General features: G+C 41.2%; 1 protein-coding gene across 1 annotated transcript in view; it reads right to left on the bottom strand.

The window, feature by feature from the left end:
• Positions 1 to 8,736, bottom strand: part of ACBD3 (acyl-CoA binding domain containing 3) — a 49,267-nt gene extending 40,531 nt beyond the window's left edge. Inside the window, exon 1 of the mRNA XM_008060657.2 lies at positions 8,674 to 8,736. The gene's annotated coding sequence lies outside the window, so the exon portion shown is untranslated. The remainder of the gene's footprint in view (positions 1 to 8,673) is intronic.

Here is an 8,736-nt window from a genome sequence, read left to right on the forward strand (position 1 = left end):
TTTGATTTATTGTAGAGATGAGGTCTCGCCAAGTTGCCCAGGCGGGTCTCAAACCCGTGGGCTCAGGCAATCCACTCACCTCAGCCTCCCAAAGGCACGGGATTATAGGCTGAGCCACCGAGCCCGACTCAATAATTGTTTTCAAAGAAACACGTCTACAGCCAGGTGTGGTGACATGCTCCTGTAGTTCCAGCTACTTGGGAGGCTAAGGCAGAAGGATCACCTGAGCCTAAGAAATTGAGGCTATGGTGAGCCGTGTTAATGCCACTGTATTCCAGTCTGGACAACAGAGTGACTCTGACTCAAAAAAAAAAAAAAAAAGGGGGGGGGAGAGAAACATGTCTAGAAATTTTGAGGAAAAACATGCATGTTATTTTTAATCATATATAATCAAACATAAGTGACAATGAACTGAGGGATTACATTCCATCGAGAATAACAAGAAACACAATATTCCTGATATGAGAATGGTACTCCTTCTCACATGAAAGTCCTGGGCAAGACCAGTCACTACAATGCTGCAGAGGAACAAGCTCCCATGAAGCTGTCAACCTGAATCAGGAACAGTCAATATGAGGATGAACAGAGGTGTTTACTATACAAAAATGACTACTTATAGCAATTCAATCTATAGACTAAGGAAGTCAGATGATCAGAGAATATTCCCAACCGTGAGTCTGAATTGGTTGTCTGGTACACATATTAGGACTTGCAGCAAAATCCAGAGTGTAGATGGTTCTTTGTGTATATGTTGTTTTAAGCCACCAAATCTGTAATGATTTGTTACAGGAACAATAGAAAACTAATACAACACACAAAACACATTTGTTCAAGAAATTAAAAATGGATAATGGCATGTATGTTATGTTCTTGCTAAACTTTAAAGTATTTAACTTTACTGTTCTAATAAGACAGCATAAGTAATTTGATAATGGCCTTAAAATCAGTTACCAACCACAAAGCACTGAAAGATTAAAATTAAAAGTCCAACTCAAAAAAAAAAAATTAAATTAAAAGTCTGTTCCACCTGAAATTAATAATAAGATTATTAGGCTCACACTTCAATTCCTAATTTATAGGAAAAAATCGTATTTTTCTCTTCTCTCTGGAGGTAAAGGAGTGTACCGAATTATTTCAATGTTCCTTCTAGAATTCATATGGTGAAATGAAGTCCATAAAATCTATGGCTTAGAAGAGATGTTAAAGACAGGTGACTGAATTGCAAAACTAAAGCTCAAATCTCCTTCTACATATCCACCTAGCAGTTGCTAACCTATGCTTAAACAATTCCTGGTAATGGGAACTCACTGTCCCAAAGCAGTCTAATCTATCTTTGGACAGCTGTGATTCTTCCCTCTTTATTCTGAGTTGATATATCTCATTTCTATTCACAGGGTCTATTTCTTGTCCTCAGTGTTAAATAAAATGCTCTCAAGAAAGTCACAAAATACCCATAGAGTTTGCCCCGAGTTCTCTATTCTACAGGCTAAATACTCCCAGCTTATTTAATCATACCTAATACACTAAATTTAACTTCCAGCTCTTCAATTTATCAAGTATATAACACAAACAAGTTATTTAACCTTTTGGAGTATCAGTTTTGTCATCAATAAAATGGAGATAATATGGCACCTTAGGGTTCTTGTGAGAGTTAGAAATATTGTGTCCCAAAAAGTCATAGTGCCTGAATAGAGCAGACACTGACTGTACAGCAGCCATTATGATAATAGTGGCGATATAAATTGCTCTCTTTGAATGAGCTCCATTTTGTCTTTAACTCTAAAGGACATTGAAGCCTCAAACTGAAAGCAGTATCCATTCTAGGCTTGTTTGATCTGTACAGAAGAGAGCAGAAATCTCTCTTTCTCTTCCCTCATACTAAGTACATATTTCCACCAAAGCAGCCTGACAGCAAATGTTTTCTTTCATGGCCATATCACACTGCTGCCTCACAGACAATACACTTTGAATAAAAACCGTCTTTTAGAAATATTAAAACCCTATCTCCCTCATGCTGAATTTAAAACAAATCTGACCAACAAATTCTTATTCTACTTATAAGAAATGGTAATACAATGCAGTATTCCTGAATTAGTGAATATGAAACACTGTAGAAATTGCCTAGCATGTACTAAGTGCTTAGTAAAAGTATTAAGACTTTCTCTCTCATTAACTCAACACACCCTGTCATAAATTCTCAGTAATCAACTTCCTCCCTTTCAACAACATAAATAGCCACAGAATACCAATAGCCAGATATTCTGCTAAGAGTGTATACATACATCTTCTTATCATGGAATACTATTCAATTGTCAAAAAGAATGAAATATTCAAGACCCGCTTGGGCAACTTGGCGAGACCTCATCTCTACAATAAATAAAAAAATGAGCCGGGCATGGTAGCGCGTGCCTGTAGTTCCAGCTACTTCGAAGGCTGAGGTGGAAGGATTGCCGGAGCCCAGCAGGTCGAGGCTGCAGTGGCCGAGAGCGGCCACAGCACTCCAGTCTGAGTGACAGAGTGAGACTCCAACTCGGGAAAAAAAAAAAAAAGAGAGAGAGAGAATGAAATAATGTCTTTTGCAGCAACTTGAATGGAATTGGAGAACATCATCCTAAGTGAACCAATGCAGGAACAGAAAACCAAACACCACATGTTCTCACTTATAAGTAGGAGCTAAATTAAGGATCTGCAAAGGCATAGAGAATGGTATAATGAACATGAGATGCAGAATGTGGAGGGGGAAAGGGTGGGAGGGATGAAAAATCACCTACTGGGTACAGATGGGAGTAGTGGGTACACTTAAAGTCCACACTTCTTTGATTTCTTTACTATACAATGCAACCATGCAACCAAAAACTATCTGTAACCCCAGAAGCTATGAAAGTAAAGAAAAAGAAAATATATATATATAATTTCTTATAGTTCTTAAAACAGCACTTTAAGTGAAGGAAGGAACAAAGAGTTTAAACGATTAAGTGGCAGAGCAAGGGAAAACATCTAAGGTAGTGTTGACTCCAGAGAGTTCAGTGCTCACCTTTCTAAACACTGAGTCACGGTAACTCTCATTTTAGTTAACTGACAATACTAAGTATCTCCTTCTGAGTGTGGGCTATATGAGTGTGCCCACTTTGTGAAAATTCATCAAACTACACACTTATGATCTGCGAACTTTTCTGCACGCATGATAAATAAAGACCTCAGGCAAGCCGGGGTTGGTGGCTCAGCCTGTAATCCCACGCCTTTGGGAGGCTGAGGTGAGTGGATTGCCTGAGCCCGCGGGTTCGAGACCCGCCTGGGCAACTTGGTGAGACCTCATCTCTACAATAAATCAAAAATCAGCTGGGCGTGGTAGCGCGCGCTTGTAGTTCCAGCTACTTGGAAGGGTGAGGCGGAAGGATCGCTGGAGCCCAGCAGGTCGAGGCTGTGGTGGCCGGGAGCGGCCACTGCACTCCAGTCTGGGCGACAGAGTGAGACTTCAACTAAAAAAAAAAAAGACCTCAGGCAAATGTTCAAATCATTCACATTTTTAAAAATACACATCCCTGGCCGGGCTCGGTGGCTCAGCCTGTAATCCCAGCACTTTGGGAGGCCGAGGTGAGTGAACTGCCTGAGCCCGCGGGTTCGAGCCCCGCCTGGGCAACTTGGTGAGACCTCATCTCTACAATAAATCAAAAAAACCAGCCGGGCGTGGATTCCAGCTACTTGGAAGGCTGAGGTGGAAGGACTGCCGGAGCCCCAGCAGGTCGAGGCTGCGGTGGCCAGGAGCGGCCACTGCACTCCAGTCTGGGCGACAGAGACTCCAACTCAAAAATAAATAAATAAATAAATATCAGCCAGGAGTGGTAGCGCATGCCTGTAATTCCGGCTACTTGGAAGGCTGAGGCAGAAGGATCACTGGAGCCCATCAGGTCGAGGCTGCGGTGGCCGTTCCACTCCAGTCTGGGTGACAGAGTGAGCCTCCAACTCAAAAAAAAAAAAAAAAAAAATACACATCCCTGAATCATGTCAATGGAAAATTAGGGTTCAACTCAAATTAATGAACTTTTTGGCTATAATTGTTTTTGTCTTACAACTTTCTCTTAGATGTATATATCCTCCTATGCTATTACACACGTGTCTAAAGGTAAAGATAAAAGGAAGAAAAAAACTCAAAATTTAATAGCTGTTCCACAGTAACAACTAAACTTGGAATTATGTGAGGCTACATCACTTAAATACAGGAGGCACACACTAATTATATATGTTTCCAATAAATATATTATAGCTGTACAATATTTTAAAACATTAATGAGATGATTTATAAAAGCTCGTGTAGACGCCTATGTTTAAAGAAGACAACGGGAAATGGAAGTATTTCTGCTGTCCATTTGATTGCTATCATTAATATAATTCTCTGCTAATATATAATACTCTACTCTCAGTAATATAATTGAACATAATCAATAGCAATGCGAGCAAGAATATATTAACTATTCCATAAAGAAACTGAGTCCAGGACTTAAGTCCTTCCAAATAATAACTGAGACAGAAGCCGGGCTCGGTGGCTCAGTCTGTAATCCTGCGCCTTTGGGAGGCTGAGGTGAGTGGATTGCCTGAGCCTGTGGGTTCGAGACCTGCCTGGGCAGGCGAGACCTCATCTCTACAATAAATCAAAAAATCAGCCGGGCGTGTTAGCGCATGCCTGTAGTTCCAGCTACTCAGAAGGCTGAGGTGGAAGGATTGCCGGAGCCTGGCAGGTCGAGGCTGCGGTGGCCGGGAGCGGCCACTGCACTCCAGTCTGGGCGACAGAGTGAGACTCCAACTCAAATAAATAAATAAATAAATAAATAAATAAATAAATAAAAAATAACTGAGACAGGTTCCTTAACTAGGAAATGAGAATAATACCCTCAAAGAACTCATGAGAGGATTAAACAAAATAGTGTATAAACAGCTTTCAGCATAGTACCTGATATTTAGCAAACATCTGCTCAATAACTATTGACAACCAGTACTCTGAAATTTTAAATTAATGTAAACAATCTACCAGTTTAAGGTAATGAGGCAAAAGTATCAGAGGAAAATCCACCCCCTAGAACTCTAAAAAGCAAACTACAATTCCTCTGGTTAACGCTATTCAAAAAGTATAAAAAGGCTACAATAAAACAACCCCTTTGGGTTCCTGTGGGCCCTTAACCCAAGGAGACAATAGAATTGGGCAACTTTGTTCCTCCTTTTAAAAATCTCCAGTGGGGCCGGGTTCGGTGGCTCAGCCTGTAATCCCAGCACTTTGGGAGGCTGAGGCGAGTGGATTGCTTGAGCCCATGGGTTCGAGACCCACCTGGGCAACTTGATGAGATCTCGTCTCTACAATAAATCAAAATTTAGCCAGGTGTGGTAGCGTGCACCTGTTTTTTTTCTATTTGGAAAAGCTGAGGCAGAAGGATCGCCTGAGCACAGCAGGTCGAGGCTGCGGTGGCTGGGAGCGTGCCACTGCACTCCAGCCTGAGCAACAGAGTGAGACTCTAAAAAAAAAAAAAAAACAAAACAACAAATCTCCAGTGGTTCCTCCTCATCATCTACTAACAAAAAGGCCATGCAAGTCCTCCCAGGACCTGAACCCAATTATCTTTCCAGTTCTTACCATCAAACTACTTCCTAATTGCTATTTCCCAGATACATAGCTTATCTTTCCATGGCTTTTCCCCCACTCTGGAATGGTGTCTGCTCCTTATGCCCCCTTTGGACTCGAAAGCTTTATCTATAATGAGAATTCAATAATATCGTCTTAAGTTTGGATGGTAAAATGTTAACTTATATTTACCTGTATCGTCAACTATTATTTTACTTGTACCTTCACAAAAAATTAAGAGTAGTGGACATAATGGGTTCAGTCATTGGCCTATTACCACTGTGACAAGGATGGAAAGAGAAACAGGGTTCCTCATTCCCAATCCAGGCTATTTTCAATGGAAAAAGATATTCATGCTTTCAAGATTCATATTTATTCCACAGAAAATAAAATGTAATTTTTAATTCTTGTGAGATACCTGTACAAAACCAAAGAATAGTGAACTATTAGAAGTCCTTGCAAGACTGTTAAAATGCTAAGCATTCTGCTAGAAAAATTCACACATTCACACTGTTCATAATTCTTCTGTTTTTACATCCTTCCTTTTTTAAAAAATCTTTTCAACTAGTGTCCCATACACTAACAGTCTCTCCACTGTTAACTGATGTAATGTTATGACCCATGCAGAAAGGTAGCTTTTAATTGCTGCGTAGCTATTTTTCCTTTTAAGAGCTTGGATACTGCTTTGTGAACTTAATTTAGGAAGTGAGTAAACTATATGTATCAATGTAGCTTTATTCTCTAAGATGGCTAATAACTAGGACTCCAGATTATAGGTTATTCCAGGAGTCCTATCATTCAACAAATATGTTAAAATAATTTGTTAGGTTTAGACCACTGAATCTTAAATCTGAGGCATCAAATTTCACCTATTCAATTCCCTTTATATGTATGAAACTGAATTTCGGGCCAGGTACATTAACTCATATCTGTAATCCCAGCACTTTGGGAGGCTGAGGCAGGAGGACTGCTTGAGCCCAGGAATTTGAGACCAGCCTAGGCAACATAGTGAAGCCTCGTCTCTATAGAAAAAAATTAGAAAATTAGCTAGGCGTGGTGGCACACGCCTGAAATCCCAGCTACTTGGGAGGCTGAGGCAGAAGAAGTCCAGGAGGTCGAGAGGCTATTCCAGCAGGGGCAACACAGTCAGACTCCAACTCAAAAAAAAAAAAAAAAAAAAAAAAAAAATTAAGTCCAGAAAAGTTAATTATATAGTTTACGTGGTAACAAGAATCCCGAGCTTTCTAACTCTCGAAACAAAGCTAAATATACTGCACATCATAGTGTTTTAATCTTACAAAAACTATATTACTACTTATTTTCAAATAAGACAGGATCAAGATGAAATTACCCAGTTTTTTGGTTAGTCTTGGGCAAAAGCTAGGATAAGAAGTTAGTCCTTTTATACTCTTACTCTCTGCTACAACATACTTGAACCTACTGAAAAATAAATTCAAAGAAAAAAAAATTTAAGAGCCGGGCTCGTCAGCTCAGCCTGTAATCCCAGTGCTTTGGGAGGCTGAGGTCAGTGGACTGCCTGAGCCCGAGGGTTCGAGATCCGCCTAGGCAACTTGGTGAGACCTCATCTCTAGAATAAATCAAAAAAATTAGCCAGGCGTGGTAGCGCACGCCTGTATTTCCAGCTACTTGGAAGGCTGAGGTGGAAGGATTGCTGGAGCCCAGCAGTTCGAGGCTGCGGTGGCCAGGAGCGACCACTGCACTCCAGTCTGGGTGACAGAGTGAGACTCCAACTCAAAAAAAAAAAAATTTTTAAGGTAGAATATAGCCATATGAGTTGTACAGAAGTCACTGATTTTCGTGTAAGTGGTAATATATCATCACTACAGCAAATTTTAAATTCAAGCCAGTGACCTAAGGGTCAAGTGATCCAAAACCCATTAGCCATTACCATTTCCCCAAGCTAGCTAGTACACAGAGGGCTGCTCTCATTGTGTAATGACAATAAATATTCCAAGGGTAAATTTTTAAATAAAAAATACAGTGAATGTGAAATAGTTAAATGTTAAAGAAAATGTATAAAAGAGAGACTTTCAGTAGTTTACACAATTAAAGTTATTTGAGAGAAAACAACCTCAACATATATTATATTGAACTACTCCAGCTAGTAAAAATATGTACTCCAAAAGACACTTCCTCTGGGAAAAGTGTCATAAATATGCTGTTCTGGAATGTATGTGGAACCTAGCAACCACTTTTAAAATGTCATTTGCTAATGGCTCTCTCTGACCATTGGCCTTACAAGACCTAAATATCTTTAAGAATCAAACTAACGGGCTTCTCATCAGTCTTTCCCACTGACAAAATCATGTGACGGTCGCTCCACCATTTGACTAAACGAATCACTCAATTTAAAAAAACACACACACCACAAACTTGTTTAAGAGACATTTAACCATTAATTATGTCAAAAGCACAGAGAGTGCTTTTATGACTTACTCTGAAAATTCCCTCTTGCACATTGCTTACGAGGTAAAATTTTTCCCATCTAGAAGTTACTAGCACATAGTAGACATACCTTCTACAGAGTTTGACAAGCCAGAGGCAATGAGTCAAGCCCTATTAGGGTTTATGGTTCCCCAGAATGGCTGGAAAAGCCGTGCATGGAACCTATTGAAAGACTATGCCACTATGGGTAAAGGGTAAAAATCGGCTGGTCCTGATATGCCAAGCCATGGGAAACAGGAAAAGGAATGCAGCTAAAAAATAGCAACCCCAGAATGGGATCCTCTGGGAGAGAGGGCTCATTCTTCCACGCCTCTGGAAACCTGAGAAGCTAAATCAGGTAAAATGCCCAGGTAACCTCAGGGAGGCGGGACTCGGACTGCTAAGCCAAGGTTCTAGGCCCCTCAGGGGTGTGACCTAGTGGCCAAGCGGGTGGTAACAAACTTCGGGTACCCCCAAGGACGGAGCCCTGCTCGGGTCACCGCGGCCCAGCACGGGTGGGTGAGGGTGAGACCGGTCCAGTCACCCTGGGGACCACAGCCTGTGCCGGGCTCTCAGGCCCGGGCAGAGGCGGCGGGGGTGGGGCCGGCCGGGCTCACCTTTGAAGAAGCGCAGCGCCAGGCCGTACAGCTCCTCCAGGCCGAAGCCCCAGTGCTGCTCCA

Source organism: Carlito syrichta, unplaced genomic scaffold (genome assembly GCF_000164805.1).
Source record: "Carlito syrichta isolate Samal-C Ts95f unplaced genomic scaffold, Tarsius_syrichta-2.0.1 Scaffold304687, whole genome shotgun sequence".
Taxonomy (NCBI): Eukaryota; Metazoa; Chordata; class Mammalia; order Primates; family Tarsiidae; genus Carlito; species Carlito syrichta.